Below are 18218 nucleotides of genomic sequence, written 5' to 3'. Positions count from 1 at the left end.
AAGACCTGTATTTTCATAGGTGAGGTGCTTGGCACATAGTAAGCATTTAATAAATGTTTGCTTATTTCTGTCTTCTTTCTCCCAAATCCAGTTTCTCTCCCTAACTCCACCTCCCTTAGACTGGTGACAAGGGTAGGAATGATCACAAGAAGGAGAAGAGGGGGGAGGAGAAAGAGTTGGTGACAGCCCTCGAGTCTTCCCAGTGCCTTCTATGCAAACAGAGCTGATGGATTGGCCCACAACAACAGTGGCCCTAGTCTGTGATTTCCCCTTAACACTGAGCTGAAAGTGGAAAGTCTTGGGGAATCTCTAGGCACTTCCTGAGACGCCTTCTCTCTATTTCATGAACCTGGAGTTGAAGTTGTGGGCAGGAAAGAATAAAGTAAGAACCTGGAGGGAGAGCAGGGCATTGTAGAATGTGGGAGGCCAATAAGAGAAACAGTCTCAAATAGATAAAAATCTGAGACTCCTCTTTTGACCCCTTTTATGATCCATACCTTTTCTTATTGGAAAAACATTATAGCCTTATTGAAAAGCTTTAAGTTTCTAGCAAAGCAGCAGTTACAGAGTTAACAATTTCTCTCCTTGATAATTAAGAAGCTGAACTCTAAAAAATATTACTTAGTCAAGGTCAGAACTGGACAAAGCTAGACAAGACTTTATCTGACCAGGTGCAATCCTTTAAATCAAGAGTACAGGACTCAATTATTTAGGATCTCTATGAAATATATTTCTGCTCCCTGAATTAACCTCCTGTTAATTGGTGGTTGGAATTTGTCCTTTGACCCTGGACCTATCTCTCTACTTTTTTAGACTCTAATGGGTTTTTGTATAATTTGTAACCCCTTCACAGCTGTAATTCTTTTCTGCGCTCTTTGTGTGAAATCAGTATATGTAAAACTCAAGACTCCAAGGCAAGTTGGAGCAGTTATGAACTAACCGATAGTCTGACTGTTCTCAATGCTCTTTCTCTATACTATTTCAATCCAACACCACTAAATGCCACTTAGTACCCTTGGAAATATAGAGCTGGATCTCTATAGCAGAATGTGACAAACATGGAAAAAGAAGTCAGGGCAGAGATCAATCCTGGGGCTGGACAGAACGAACTGCCTTCCAGTACCAGGAAGGAGAAGGGAAAGGAGGGAGGGAGATCAGTTCAGTCATATAACTGAGGAAAACTTACGTGGAAATTTCTTATTACATGTAATTAGTAAAAAAATGCAACAAAAAAGAAAAAAAAGAATATTGGGGCTGGAGAATTACTAATCTATCTATCCCAATTTCTGGAAACAAGCTAGAGCTGGATAGGGGGAATTCAAAAGAAAAGGAAAAAATAAAGAGATGTCACCAGCAAGTAGTTTAGAGTACATCATTCCCAGGGCCCTGCTTTCCTGGGTCATCTAATCTGGGAGGTCAACTTCCATGATTCTCAGTTCTGCTTTTCACCTCCAGCTAGCCAAAATCTCCTACCTTCTTTCTTTCTTTATTATCAATTACATGTAATAACACAATTCCACATCAGTTTTCCAAAATTACAGGATCTAAATTGTCTTCTTCTCCCTTGCAGGAGCTGGCAGGCGATTCAGTCTGGGTTATATGTATATTATCACACAAAACATATTTCTATATTTTTCACTTTTGTAAGTGAATTCCATCCCTTAGCCACTGCCACCTTTGAATTTTCACAAGCCATTACCCTTCTTTCCTATCTCCTTTGGACTCATCATCCCCAGACTTGTTTAGAAAACTCCCTGACTAATTTCAACCTTTTCCCTCCCTATCTCTCCATCTTGGATGGGGATCCTGAGTCCTGATCAGCAGCTCCTAGTTTGGTCTTTAGTTCTGTCTATCTGTCCAGTCCTTCTATCAGCCTTCCAACATGTTGCCTCCTCCTTCTACCACCTTAAAATTTAGGAACTGAAGCTGACTGATATCATTACGACGATGATGCAGTAGATTCTTCCATGCCACTTCTTTCTAGGTTTTCCATCCGGTCTCACCACACCTCCAACTATCACACCTACCAGAGTTGGGGAGACTCACTTGGGTCCACGTATGCCCAGCTGGGATGGAAGGGCACAGTTGGGGCTGGTGGAGGGAAGGCCCCAGCCTTCAGCCCTTCACCGGAGGTAGCTTCCTCATAGGTTGGAGGGGCCAAGGGAGCTGATGGAGTCTCCTTCTTCTCTCCATTTGCCTGTTGCTGCCCTTCAGTCCCAGAGGCCTTGTTAACCACTGAAAGCTGTGGAAAATGAACAGAGAGTTAATCAATAAAGAGAAAAGTAAAACCATGCCTTGCCACATATATATCACCTCTCTTTGGTGTTTTTACAGTATTTTACTTTCAAAGTTCTCAATGCACTTAACTCACAGGTTATTTAGTCCCCTGGAAAATGAGAGGGAGGGGAAGCAGACCAGTTTTAGACCGGACCTGGTCATACAGTAAGACCTAGAAAGGCCCCTAAAGATTAACTAAGTCCATCATCTCCTAATTTTACAGATGAGGAAACAGAGGATGGAGTTTAAAGGTAAATTGAAACATACTATTTTTCACTTTCTTTTTTTTCTTTTTGTTTTTTGGTCTGTTTTCTTTCATGACTTAACTAATATGGAAATATGATTTGCATGACTGCACATATATCACACTATGCCAAATGGCTTGCTATCTCAGGGAGAGGGGAGAAGGAGAGAATTTGGAGCACAACATTTTAAAAAATTGTTAATTGTTTTCATTTATAATTGGGAAAAATAAAATATTAGATTGTGAAAGAAACAGAGGTCTGAAGACATTAGGTGATTTGAATAAGATCATAGAAGTTGAAAGAATAGGATTCAAATCCAGTTGTTCTTTTGAGTTAAAATCTATTTATTTAGTTATAAAGTTATTTTGTTTTACCAATTACATGAAATAACAAATTTCCACATAAGTTTTCTGAAATTATATGATCCAAATGATCTCTCTCCCTCCCTTCATTTCCCCCTCCCAGGGTTGGTGAGCAATTCAATCTGTGTTATACATGTATTATCATGAAAAGCTTATTTCCATATTGATCCTTTTTATAAGAGAATAATCATATAAAATCAAAAATCCAAATAAACTAACGTGGTGAATCATATGTTTTAAACTGCATTCAAACTCCAACAGTTCTTTCTCAGGAGGTGGAGAGCATTCTTTGTCTTACGTCCCTCAGAATTGTCCTGGATCTTTGTATTGCTGAGAGTAGCTAAATCGTTCATAGCCGATCATTCCACAATATTGCTGTTACTGTATACAATGTGCTCCCATTTCCGCTTATTTCACTCAGCATCAGTTCATGTAGGATATCCCTTCAATTTCTTGATTCCAAATCTAACGTACCTGGCCTTGGGTTTCCCCTTTTCTGAACCCCTATTCTGAGCCGCAAGACATGATTTTGTCCCTAAGGCTTCCCCAGTTTTTCTTCCCAAAAAGGTAGGGAATGTACCTCAAGTGAAGTTCAGAAATTCAATCATTTCAACCCAAATTTACTCCTGCTATGTATGAAAGGGCAGGCCCAAGGATGAGTGATAAGATATGAAGAAAAAAGAAAGGATTGAATGATTCACTTCAGAGCATTGAAAATTTAGGGATCAAACATCTACACTAAAAAAGGAAATAGGTGTAAGAGCTACAGAACAAGGAATTTAGAGTTAGACAAAAAGAATTTCCTAAACCGTGAAGTTAGGAACTATTTCTTTGAAGGGTTTACATCAAAGATGGAGTTCTCAGTGACAGGGATGGAAGATTCCTTTAAGAGATCTATATATCCCTCAAACTAAGGAAACTGAGGAATCGATTTATAGAGTCTACACAGCAATGGAAAGAGGAGAGTGGGAACCTTTGGGCAAAAAGTAAGGAAGAAAGTAGAAATAAATTATTTAGTGGGAATATGAGAAAAAGGCTATAAGATAAAAAGTCCAAGTAAGAAAGGCTACGTACAGGCTTAGCTCCTAAAGTAATTAAAAAAGAAGTCAAACTCAGACTCAAGAAAAACAAGCAAAAAAATATTGTCTAACATTTATATAGAACTTTAAGATTTGCAAGGCATTGATTTGATGTTTGATACATAGGTGTTGTTATTTCCATTTTATAGATGAAGAAACTGAGGCACATAAAGATTAAGTGACTTGGGGCAGCTGGGTAGCTCAGGGGACTGAGAGTCAGGCCTAGAGACGGGAGGTCCTAGGTTCAAATCTGGCCTCAGACACTTCCCAGCTGTGTGACCCTGGGCAAGTCACTTGACCCCCATTGCCCACCCTTACCACTCTTCCACCTAGGAGCCAATTCACAGAAGTTAAGGGTTTAAAAAAAAAAGATTAAGTGACTTGCCAGGGTCACATAGATTAAGTGTCTAAGACAGGAGTTGAACTCAGGTTTCATGTTGTCCAGAATTCTAGTCATTGCATCACCAAGCTGCCTCAATGCCTCAAGACTTTGTCCTGAAATGAAGAAAAGTACCTAGTCTTCCCTAGAGTATTTTTCAGACTCCCCACACTTTATGGAACAACTACAAGAAATTTTAGGATGGTTCAAAAGAGAAATACATCTTTTAAAAGATTTAGGATAGAAAGTAGGTCAGAGCAGCAGTTAAGATAATGCCATGAACAGTTCATAGAGAAGCCTAGTTCTCCCATGTACACTCCAGCAAAGATCTAAAAAGGGCACAAAATTACAAAATAATCAAGAAATCTAAAGATAAATAAGAGTAAGCTCCTTTCTTTAGCTCAGGACTGCTCAGAAGAAGCTTGTGGTCAACTGAGAAAGGAAGGGGTCCAGCCTACGAAACCAGCCAGTGGCTAGTGACAGTGGAGACAAACTGGCTGGAAGTCAACCAGAATTCTGACAAGAAATTCTCCAGAGGTACCTGATACCTGCTGAGTTCTGTTCCCTACGGTAGATAGGAACAGAACACTTAGATGGGGAAGCTCAAGAGAGGTCAGAAATCAGCAGCATTGTAAGCATCGATGTGGAGCTGGAAGGGCTCTGACCAAGGCATACCCAGGGTGTTGGAGGTCTGGAGCACTCTGACCTGAAATGTTCCAGAGAGCCATGGACATCACAATACTGTGACCCTGATTGACATAAGGGGGCATAAAAGTTATCCCCTGAAATTGAGTGCAGAACTCCTTGGTCTAGCAATCAAGAGCGTAGAAAGGGTTGTATGTAGCCTAGCTCTGGCACAAAGCTTCAATTCGGAAACTGAGGATGGAGATATATCCAAACAGAAGACACTTGAAAGAATTATGAAAGATCCAAGAAAACCAAAAATCCAATCTAGAAAAAGAAAGTAAGTCTGCAACAAGTACAAGCAAGACCTCATGAAAAACATTTTTTTTTAATTATAAGGACAACGAGAATATTGGTAAGAAAAGAACCAACAGGTTAAAAAAGATATAATGAGTGCAATAGATCTGAAAGAATCAGAAGGATAAATAACTTAGAAAGAGGATTTGGTGTAGAACTATATTAACTATATTAAGCTCAGCAGGGAAATAGGGAGAAGGTAATGGGTATTTTTAGAGTGAGAATGCAGAATCATCACAAGCAACATAAATGTTATTATCAGAGGGTGGGTCAGAGGGGGAATGATAAGTAAAGAAAAAAATATAAGAACCAGTGATCAGTATCTGGACAAAGGGAAGGAAAAGAGGAGAGGCAGTGGAATGGAAACAGATCACTTCAATTACAGATCACTAGTGCTGATCACATTCTTTCTCTTTCATCTCTTTTTTTCTTCTTTGTAAAGAGGTTAGGATAAAAGAGAGGGAAACATCTAGAAAGATATGACGGAGGGAATTACACAATTAACAATCATAATCCTGAATGTGAATGGAATGGACTCAGCCATAAAATAGAAGAGGTTAGCAGAACAGATTAGACAACAAGGTCTAGAAATATGTTGTTTATAAGAAAGACCATATTCAAAACATAAAAATTCACACAGAGTTAAAAATGAGAAGATGATTCAGAATTTATTATGCTTCAGGTGAACTTAAAAAAAAAGTAGTCATTGGGATTTCAGACAAAACTAAAAAAAAAAAAAAAAGTAGACATGATTGGAGCAGCTAGGTGGCTCAGTGGATAGAGAGCCAGGTCTGGAGATGGGAAGTCCCGGGTTCAAATCTGGCCTGACACATGTCCTAGCTATGTGATCCTGGGCAAGACATTTAACTCCAACTGTCTAGTCCTTAACTGTTCTTCTGCATTGGAACTGATACTTAGTATCAATTCTAAGACAGAAGGTAAGGATTTCTTTTTAAAAGTAGACATAGTTAAAAATAGATAAATAGGGAAATTATGTCATACTTAAAGACCATATAGCTATAATATAATATAAATATTAGTACATATGTAAAGAATGAAATAACACCCTAGTACTTAAGGGAAAAGTTAATTGAATTACAGTGGCAAACAGACTGCAAAATGATAATTTTTACGGACTTCAATGTATCCCTTTCAGACATAGATAAATCAAACAAAAAGATAAACAAGAAAGAAATTAAGGCCCTGAATAGAATTTAAGAAAAGCTGATAGATCTTTGGTGAGTACTGAGACTAGAAAGAAGAATGCATATTTTTCATCTGTGCAGGTGCCTTTCTAAAAACTGACCATGTGCTATGGTTCCCAACCTTTTTCAGTTCTTATACTCCCTATTTAATCTGAAAGAAAATAAATTCTACAGTCCAACATACACTATGAAATAAAATAGATTGAATACATATAGTCATATAGTACATACATAAGTACATAAAGTCAATAAAAATCTTTATTCAGAACATAACTACATTTTTAGTATCATGGTGTTGTTCTCTCTCTATTCTACAATTTTGGGGAATATTTCAATAGAATAATGTAGTTATTTAAATAAGGAGGTCCTTAGTAGTAATTTATTAAGTGTTTCCTTGATGCTATTGACAATATCCTCATCCTCATAGGAGTATATCCAGGCTGTGAAACCTTGAGCTGGGCATTAAAACCTATTAAACTCTCAGGGAATCAATCAAAAATCTAAGAGAAACAATTAACTTTAGATTATCAGTATTCTATTCACTACCAATGGAGTTCAACAGCAAGCAACAAAGAAGGAAATTCCGTTTAAAATAACTGTAGATAATACAAATACCTAGGGGTATACTTACCAAAAAACCCTAGCAATTATATGAACATAATTACAAAACACTTTTCACACAAATAAAGCCAGCCCTAAACAACTGGAAAATATTAATTATTTATGGATAGGCCAAGTCAATATAATAAAAATGACTCATATCATAAACCAAAATAAAGTCAAAATGTATTGATCTAGAAATAAAGGGGGACACCACAGACAAGTTAGGGGAACATAGAAAAGTTTACCTGTCAGACCTATGGATAAGGGAAAAATTTATGACCTAACAAAACACAGAGAACATTATGAAAAATGAAATAGATAATTCTGATTTCAATGAATTAAAAAAATTTCTATGCAAACAAAACCAATGCAACCAAGATGAGAAGGGAAACAACAAATTGGGGGAAAGATTTTTATAGCAAGTGTCTTTGACAAAAGTCTCATTTCTTAAATATATAGAGAACTGAGACAACTTTATAAGAATACAAAACATTTTCCAGTTAATGAATGGTCAAAGGATGTGAAAGGCATTTTTCAGAGAAAGAAATTAAATCTATCTATAGTTATATGAAGAAATTCTCCAAATCACTCCAAATCACAACTCTGAGATACCACCTCACAAAGGGCCACAAAACTATGCATATCCTTTGACCAAGCAATATCACTACTAGATTTGTATCTCAAAGAGATCTGAGATAGGGGGGAAGGCCCTACTTGTACAAAAATATTTTTAGCAGCTCTTTTTGTATTGGCAAAGAATTGGAAACTGAGTGGTGTCCATCAGTTGGGGAATGGCTGAACAAGCTGTGGTATATGATTATAATGGAAAATTATTGCATCATAACAAATGACAAATAGGTTGAATTCAGAAAAACCTAGAAAGACTTATGTGAACTGATGTAGAGTGAAGTGAGCAGAATCAGGAGAACAGTGTATATAGTGACAGAAATGTTGTATGATGACTCACTGTGAAGGACTAAATTATTATCAGCAAAACAAGGTCCCAATATAACCACAAGGGACTCTTGATTAAAAAAAAAAAAAAAGGGGGGGCAGCTGGGTAGCTCAGTGGATGAGAGCCAGGCCTAGAGACGGGAGGTCCTAGGTTCAAATCCGGCCTCAGATACTTCCCAGCTGTGTGACCCTGGGCAAGTCACTTGACCCCCATTGCCTACCCTTACCACTCTTCTGCCTTGGAGCCAATACACAGTATTGACTCCAAGACGGAAGGTAAGGGTTTAAAAAAAAAAAAAAAAAAAAAAGCTACCCACAACCAAAGAAGGAACTGTTGGAATCTAATTGTAGGTCAAAGCATGCCATCCTTCACTTTAACTCTTTCATGAGTTTTTAAATTGTATATGATATGTGTCTTCAGTCATTTCATGAGGAATATGGAAATATGTATTATACAAAGGCACTAATATAACCTATATCAGGCTATTTACCCCTAGAACGGGGGAAGGGAAGAAGAGAGAAAATCTGAATTATAAGATATCAGAAAATAATTGTCAAAAATAATTTTACATGTGATCATGAAAAACAAACTTTAATATAAAAATACCTCATGAACTAATTCAGAAAAGTAGAAACACTAAGCACAATTTTTATTGACCCAAATAACACAATAGAAAGTATAATTAATAAAGGACCATGGTCAGTTTTCAGATGAAAAAGCTATCTAAAGTCATATTAAAAATGCTCTTGATTAGAGAAATGCAAATTAAAAACAACTTTGAGGTATCACCCCTCCCCCCCACTTATCAGATAGACTAATATGTTGGAAAAGGAAAATAATTAATATTAGAAGGGAAGTGGGAAAAAATGAGACACTAATGCACTGTTGGTAGATTTGTTAACTGATTCAACCATTCTGAAGAGCAATTTGGATCTATGCCCAAAGGACTTTAAACCATTATACCCTTTGATCCAGCAAAACCACTACTAGGTCTAAAACTCAAGAGATTAAAAAAAAAACAACAAAAAAGTAAAGGACCTATATGTGCAAAAATATTTATCAGCTCTTTTTGTGGTGGCAAAGAATTGTAAATTAAGGGGATGCCCATTATTTGGTGAATAGCTAGACAAGTTGTGTTATATGATTGTGATAGAATACTATTGTGCTATAAGAAATGATGAGCAGAATGCTCTCATAAAAGCCTAGAAAGAGTTACTTGAACTGATGCAAAATGAAGTAAGTAGAATCAGTAAAACAATATTAGTAACTATGTTGATCAGCTATGAAGACTTATTTATTCTCAACAATATGATAGGCAATAATGAAGGTCTTAGGATGAAAAAGGTTATTCACCCCCAGAGAAAGAACTGATTGTGTTTGAATACAGATTGAAACTTATTTTCTTAAAGCCTTCTTTATTTTTCTTTCTCTTTTTTTGTTTATGTGACTAATGTATAATTGCATGACTGCACATGTATAATATATTGAATTGAGACAAAATAAAACATTTGAACAAGAAAATAATGGTAGAAAGGATTAAAATTTAAATTATATTAAGTAATTGAATCCAAAATAACTAGGGGTAATGGCAAGAACAAATTACAGGAACAATAGAATTTTCAAAGAAAATGACAATAATGGCACAATATACCAAGCTTTTGGGATGCAGCCAAGGCAGTTCTCAGGGGAAAATCTATTTTATCAAAAGAAAGAAAGGACCAATACTAGGCACACAACTCAAAAATTGGAAAGGCAGCAAAAAAATTTCAGTTAAAGACAAAAGTAAAAATTCTGAAAAACCAAAGAAGAAATTCATAAAAATTAAAACAAAAAATTAAATTAAGAAATTAAACTAGGCACAGTTTTAAGAGAAAATTAATATGAAATAAAACATTAGCTAATGTAATTTTAAAAAGAAAAAGACAAAAGCCATTATGAAATGAAAAAAAGAGTATTGCCAATGAATGAAAAATAAAATAAATTGTTAGAAATGTATTTTTTTTTAAACCCTTAACTTCTGTGTATCGACTCCTAGGTGGAAGAGTGGTAAGGGTGGGCAATGGGGGTCAAGTGACTTGCCCAGGGTCACACAGCTGGGAAGTGTCTAAGACCAGATTTGAACCTAGGACCTCTCATCTCTAGGCCTGGCTCTCAATCCACTGAGGTACCCGGCTCCCCCTAATTGCTAGAAAATTTTGCCCAATTATATTCTAACACAGACTAAGTGAAATGTATGTTTACAGAAATATAAAATTCTCACATCTTAGTAACAACCCTTAGCAACAACCCTTAGACAGAAGGGCAAGGATGAGTCTATGGGGGTTAAGTGACTTGCCTAAGTTACACAACTAGGAAGTATCTGAGGCCATATTGGAACCCAGGACTTTCTGACTCCAACCTGGTGTCCATACACTGTGCCATCTACTTGGCGACCGATACTCAGATGAAAAGAATAAAAAATAAAGAAGTTAAATAGATTAATCAAGGAAAAGAAATTGAATAATTAAATGAACTCCCAAAGGGGAAAAAAGAAACCAGGACAAGTTGGATTTCCAACTGAATTCTGTTAAAACACTTAACAATTAATTCTAACGTTAGTCAAAAATTATTAAATGCCGACTTTGTTATCAAACACTATGTTAATCACTAGGGATAGAACAAAAGGCAAAACCCATTATTTTTCCTCAAAGAGTTCACTTTCTAATAGGAATATTTTTAAATTTAATTCTTTGAGATCTTATTATGAACCAAGCACTGGGCTAAGAGTTGGGGACAGAAATAGAAAAAGTAAGATAGTTCTTGCTCTCATTGAGCTCTCGGTCTAATTGGGAAAAACAACACAGGACAGACAGTTTAGCTCTGGGGAGGATGGAAAAGCTCGGATGTCTTGAGAGTTCCCAAAGGGGCAAACAAAAAGGCTCAGAGGTCCTGAGGTTGTTAGTTGGTTGGAAGAGAGTGCTGAAGGTCTGCTGGGCAGTAGATTCAAGGATGTAAGGTAAGGAGGTCCTAAAGATATAGTAGAAGTGCAAATGGTAAGGCCTGGTCATTCTCCGTCCCACCAGAAAGAACAGCCAGTAATTTATCCAAGTTGTTTGAATGGTGAAGTAGCACACATGGGTTCTAAGTATCACCAGGCCATCCTGGATAAATTCTGGGATGGCTCATGACAAGAGGAAAGGAGGAGAAAATGGAAAGGGGTAGGGCTGCCATCTATGTTGAAAAAATAGGAAAAGAAAGCATCCCTCCAAATTTTTTCAATGATGAAAATATGGTCTTAAATTAAAACCACAAAGAGTCAAAGCATTATAAATCAATATCCTTAAATGGATATCCACCAAAAATTTTTCATAAAATATAGGAAAGAAGCTAAGGGATCAGAGAAGATACCCCACAGAAAGAGGTCAGAGAACATGCTTAGACCCATTGACAATGCTCCAGCCCAGCAGATCAAATGAGCTGCCCCCCTTATTACCCTCACTATGTGCAACATATAATTTTTTTCTATGTAATATGATAAGTATAGTATTTGTGAAACAAAATAATACTTGCCTATTACATATATGTGCTAACTTCATACCAGACCTTGAACTCAACAACTCAACAAAAATGTCTGCTTCTATTACAGGGAAATTGCCTATGCAAGCAATACTCCCAAATATCAACAACGTAAACTCTCAGAGTACCATGATTCCTAACAATAAAGAACACCAAGTATGCGGAGAAAAGTTTGAGGTTTCATATGCTACCATTTGTCCAGTCATTCTATCCCCAATAGATGGATGCCCACTTTGTTTCTAGCTCTTTGGTATAACAAAAAGGGCTGCTATAAAATTCTCTTTTTCTGACTTTAACCTTTGTAGGATATATGCCAAGCAACAGGATCAGTGGGTCAAAAGATACATACAATTTAGTGACTTTGGGAGCTTCCCAAAATGGGTGTACCATGTCACAGCTCATTCGTACCTGTCCATCTACATCCTTTCTGAAAATTGTTGTTTTCTCTTTTTATCACCTTTCTTAATCTGATGGATATGAGATGGAACCTCACAGAGTTGTTCGAATTCACATTTATCTAATTATTAGTGATTTAGTAATTAGTGATGGAACTTATTAGGTACAGTTTTGTCTTTAATTATTTAAACAACTCTAATTCAAAAGTTGTCTAGCTTGTAGATTTAAGCTTCTTTCTGTTTATTTTGCATTTTTAAAAATGCTTCATTGATGCTCATATTTTCTTTTTTTTTATATCTTCCTTTTTTTTTGGCATTACTATCACTATCTCTCCCTGCAGAATACTATCTCTACCAAAGATTTTTTTAACAACTGGAAAGGAAAAGTTCAGAAGGAAACACAAACAAGGAGATTTTATTAATACCTTTTATAATTTAAATGAATTAATTTAAAATTTCATAATAAGAATTGGTAGAAACAGATAAAATATTTTTGTTCTTTGTAATTGAAAATGATTATTTTTGAATATTGAAATGTTATATTTGGTGGTCATTGTTGTTTATAACAAAAAAAGTTTATTTAAAAAAGAAAGTAGATCTGAAATCTGCATTCTCAAGCAGAATTAATAAAATAAACAACAGGATAGAATGCTTATGATGGAGAATCCAAAGAAGAGGTTTTGAAAAAAAAATGAGAGATTTAGAAATTAAAAAACTAAAAATTGAAGTAAACTTGGCAAAAGAGAAGCAAAGAATAATTTTGAAAACTCATGAATTCTGAACTTCAGACTGACTTTGAAGTCAAGTTGTGTAGTTAAGAATCATAGGACTCCCAAAAGAACATGATGAATTAAAAAAAAGAAAAACCTTACTATCACATTGCAGGAAAAAAACCAAAACATTACCCACAGCTGTACAACAACAAAATATTACATAAAAACAACAAAATGTTGATTGAATGAATCCAAAGATCATGGCCAGAGAAAAATCCCCAACTTGACATAATGCTAAGTTAAATTCCACAATTTCAATAACAAATGACAAAGTTTGCAAATAGTCAGGAGAAAGGTCTTCAGTTAATAAAGAACATAATTTTAAATAAATCAAGATTACTCCACTAAAAATCAGAGAAAAAAACAGAAGAGCATATTTTCAAAAGCAAAGGAACTCAAGGGAGTTTACATGATAAAATGAAAAGAACACTGAACTTACAATCACATATGTGGACCTTAACCATTTATTGGCCTCAATTTCCTCATCTGTAGAAAAAAAGCATTTGACATGATGACTAAGATTCTTTTTTGCTCTAGATCTATGATCCTAACTTTCATCCCCAATTAAAATGTTTTGTATGTCAAACCTAATCATTATCAAAAAGCATTCTTTTCAATCTTGTAAAAAAAGGTAAAAACCAACCAAAAAAAATCTCAATAATCCAAGAGTGGACAGAATATTTTAATTGTAAATACTCCAAACAAGAAAAACAAAGGAAAGGCAAATAAGTATAATTATGTTAAAAAATTAAACAATGAAATAAATTCTCTGATATTTATAGATTATTAATTAAAAAAGAAATTGGACTAATGGGTAATAAAAGAACAGAAGTCATCAAGGAAAAATATTTGAGGGAACTTAAAAGAACAAGGAGAAAGAAAGAAAAATTGAATTATTATTCTGGGGATAAAGTGCCACCCTTCCTCATAAGTGAATGAATATATTTTGTGGGAGGTATAATAAGAGTGGAAAATTGCTTTAGCAATGAAAAGAAAGGCAAGGAACAGAGGGGAATTAGATATATACTTCCCAGCTTGCCTTTGATAAGAAGAGAATGTATAGGCATGGTGGCAAACCTATGTCATGTGTGCCATAGAGGGCATGCAGAGCCCTCTCTGTGGGCACGCGTGCAGTTGCCCACCAGAGTTACTAGAAAGCCAGAGGGACTCCACCAAGTTGCTCCCCTCCCCCTCTTCATGCACCTGAGGACATTTCTTCACATCTCCCATTCCCTCTGCCTAGGAGCCCATTGGAGGTGCTTCCTCCTTCTCCTGTCTGGGGTATAGAGAGTGGCTCACATGCCCTGTGAGGGTGTGGTGCAGATGGCTGCTTGTTGAGTCTGTGGCAAAGGTGATTCCTGTGGTGGGGTTAGAGAGGAGCTAGGTTTGAGGGGAGCATAGCTCACAGCATGGCACACTCCCTTCCCCCTCTCTGCATGTCTCAGTCACCTCCCCTCTGCCCAGCAGTGGGAGTGCTTCCTCTCACTCCTGTCTGGGGTAAGGGGGGTGGAGGGTGGGCATTAGAACTCTGGTGGGTTGGGGAACAGCACTCAGTCTCTAAAAGGTTCACCATCATTGTTGTATAGTAATTTATTTAGTCTCTCAACAACAGTGGGAAGGTGCGCTATAGGGAAAGTGACATACTACCAAAAGATGATTAGGATGGGTAGGGAGAAGGGAGGGAATTATAAGGTTGGTCTTTCCCTAGAAGGGATAACAGAAAATGTCTCATGATATATTTCCATAGAGGTGAGGGAGATAATGGGATTCCTCTGGGGATAATGGACATCATAATTGGAGACTACCTTCTCCAAAGAATGCTTGTACTTCCCAGAACTAGATCACATCTTAGGAGAGAGGATGTAGGAGTTCTTAGGGGCAGGCAGCTTCTAAGGTGAAAGGAGACTCATAGACCCAGAAAAACAAGACAACCTGGCTTTCAGAGTTGTAATTGATATTTCTGTAAGTGAGACAAAGCAGGAAAAGATCTCATCAAAAACAAAACAAAAAAAAGTAAGTGCATACAGACTTATGTATACATATATAAAGAGGGTTGACTAGGTGTTGTGGGGGCTTAGCATCCCCACTTCCTTTCTTGGGAAGTCTACTGACTTGAGGGAACTAACATTCAAAAATGGAAGGAAGCTTTCTTTTTCCTTTTTAATTGCCACAGTGCCTGGCCCACTGCAGCTGTCTTGAGAGGTGATGCAGGGTTTTCTGCATCATTCCAAAGCAGTCCTGAGTCACCCATTATCCCCAAAGCACAAGTGGCTGTCTGGATTGTCTAGTCAGAGGACTCCTGCACATGCTCTGTGGAATGCCTGGTTACATACTTAGAAGTACAATAACACAGGCACAGGATGGAGAAGGGTGCTAAAATATTGAATCCAGGAGGTTTACCTTCATGCAGCAAATTCATTCAACACATTTCTTTTTTCTAGTCTGTTTTGAATAGGAAGTATACAGACATAGGCTAATATAATTCAAAATAGACTAGAAAAAGATAGAAATAAGGAAGAGGCCAAAGTGAATAAAAACATTTAGGAAAAGGGTACCACAAACATTTCTTAGTCTATTAAGATGAGGGAAGGGGAAAAGCTAAAATAGGGGGTCGAATGAAGGAAAGGAAGAAACAATTTTAGTAAATTCAAGGAACTTGGAGTAGGAAAGGTAAATGGGAGTGGGCAGGATAGGAAAAGAACCTGTGGGAATAGCCTAGCTTTAAAACATTTCAAGCAAAACTAATCGTAGGTACAAAGCAATGATGTTTTTAAAAAAGGGATAAAAATCAATGCAAAAGAAATGGAGGAATATAATCCTATCATTCACATTCATCCTAAATATGAAGAGCTTATGTAACATGAATATAGACTAGAAGAGACTAGAAAGATGACAAGAATAAATGAGCCAAAACTCAACGATTTGCTGAATAAATAAAATAAATATCTAAAAATATAGAATGAAAAAGAAGAACCTGGAAAAAAGAATCACACATGGAATTCTAAAAAAGTCAGGGATTACATTGATTGCAATCATGTAAGGGCAAAATAAAAGTTCACAATGTTAAGAGAGATAAACAAGGATAATACATTAGGACTAAGGCTACAATGAAACAAGGTCAGTATTTGACATATGCACCAAGTAACAGCATCTAAATTCATAAAAGTTTACTGAAATGCAAAAAACATATACAAGGTAAATCTGATTGTGGGAAACAATTTGTCTCAGGGTTTGGTTAACAGACTATACATATAAACAAAAAGAAAAATATAAATTAATCAAACAATGAACTAGGAGTTGGGATTATAAATATAAAAAAGAAAAATGAATTTTAGCCACAAAAAAGAAAGATATATGTCAAAACTTTGAGAGGAAAATCTAAACAAATTACAGAGAAAATGAAAATACTTAAATGAATTGATAAAAAGTGAAATATTTAGGATCTGGAAACTACATGTATTCATACACACATAATGACTATAAGAAAATATTCTCAAAGAAAAAAAATTGTGTTGACTGAGACTGACCCTAAAGAAGTGAAAAAATTCACCTCAACTTTTGTTGGAGATGTGGGGTACTATGTGCCTGGAATGTTGCATACGCAGTCAGATACAGTCTGTGAGTTGGTTTTGCTGAACTGTTTTTTTTTTAAAGGCCTTTGTTAGAAAGGAAAGCTCTCTGAGAAGGAGAGGGGAAAAGGAAATATGCAGAAAGTTATGTAGAAACAAAAAGATTAGAAAAAATTTAAGGTGGGAAAGAGAAAATCTATTGATTAATGGAAAGGAGAATTAGATTTCCATTAGGGCAGGTTGATGCATTGACAAGAGAGTTGGATTTGTAATCAGATCATTGCCTTCAAATTCCTGCTTTGGCCACCTGTGTGACTTTTCAGGGACTCAGTCCCCTCACTTGCAAGATGATAGGGGGTGGGGGAGGTTGGACTAGATAATCTCTAAAGTCCTTTCCAACTCTACTATCTTATGAATTGACTATATCCTAGCCTTTGGGAATGGCGTCCTAGGAGCTCCAAGCATCCTAAACTGAACCCTAGTACCAAGAAATTAAGAATCCAGTCTTTAGGTGCAAATAATTTCATTTATTCTTTGCAATTTCATCCCTCCTACTGGCTCAGAGGAATCTATTCTTCCTTCTTTAAAGTCAGAATGATCACTCTCAGAATGAACCAAAGAAGTCCTCTTTGCCCAGACTCTTTACCATTCTCCAGAGCACCCCAGATATAGGAAAAAACAAACACCACAATCCATAATTACATAACATCCATTTTTGTCGAGCACTAATTCCTCTCAGTAACCCCTTGCCACCATATGCGCTCAAGCATCACCCAAACTCTGATTCAGCTAATCTGGAAGCCCTCATAAACCTGTCCTAACTAACTGCAGGTGATGCCATCCCACAATGACATCATCTTAAATCCAGGTGAGATTAAAACTGGGACCCGGGCTAAAGGCGAGTGTAGGCTTTGAGGTTTCTGACAAAAATACTATTGGTCCTATTCATCATCTGGAAGAAAAGGACGAGCCTAAGGGTTGCCTTTAGGTCTATTAGATCTATCAGGTCTAGCCTTCGTCAGTCCTAGACAGGAGACTAAATAACAAGTCACCCATTTTGCCAGCCCTGGTTGTATAACTCCTCTAGCAGATGATGTTACATAAACCCTTTGGGGAGGGTCCAAGACTGAGCCCCCAGGAAACCTCAAATTTAAACCTAAATTAGGGTAAAGAAGTCATTCCATCCAGCTTTCTCCCGCCAGCCCCTCCAACCCCCAAACTAATAACACTTGACCATCCTAATATTACAAGCAAGAATTCTATCAACGCACCCTCCCCAACCCAGAAGCACACACACACAGGCATCCAGATGGGAAATGTAGGGAGGAGGGTGTGCGAGACAGAGGAGGAGAGGAGAGTATAAAGTGGCGTAGTCCTGGTAGAGGCGACAGATGGCACTGCCCCATGGGGTCCTCATTAGCAAACATACAGCTGAAGGGAATAGACTGGGGAGAGGGCTTGGCGGAGGGGAAAGAAGGGAAGGCGGCATCCCCCAGATTGCCCAAATTGGGGGTACTCGATCTTTAAACGGTTCTTTTCATCTCCTGCCCATCCTTACATCCACAGCAAACATCTGGCAAGAAGATGCTTGGATGGATCTGGAGAGCTTGGCTCCATTCTCAGGGGATGGGGAGGATTTGAGGATGGGGGCCACAAAGTACCTTTCCCTGGGTCATGGTGCAGTCTCGAGGGAAGCGGTGTCCCTGGGGCCAGGGAAAGCCGCCCAGGTCACTGCAGCCGCCAGTTCAATCTTCGGCGTGGGTTCTAGCAATGTCTACTGCAGCTCAGGGTCGAGACTGGGGAGCGTACCATGTCTGTAACAGAAAAGGGGTGGGGGGTG

Source organism: Gracilinanus agilis, chromosome 5 (genome assembly GCF_016433145.1).
Source record: "Gracilinanus agilis isolate LMUSP501 chromosome 5, AgileGrace, whole genome shotgun sequence".
Lineage (NCBI taxonomy): Eukaryota > Metazoa > Chordata > Mammalia > Didelphimorphia > Didelphidae > Gracilinanus > Gracilinanus agilis.
Note: the sequence above shows the minus strand (reverse complement) of the source record.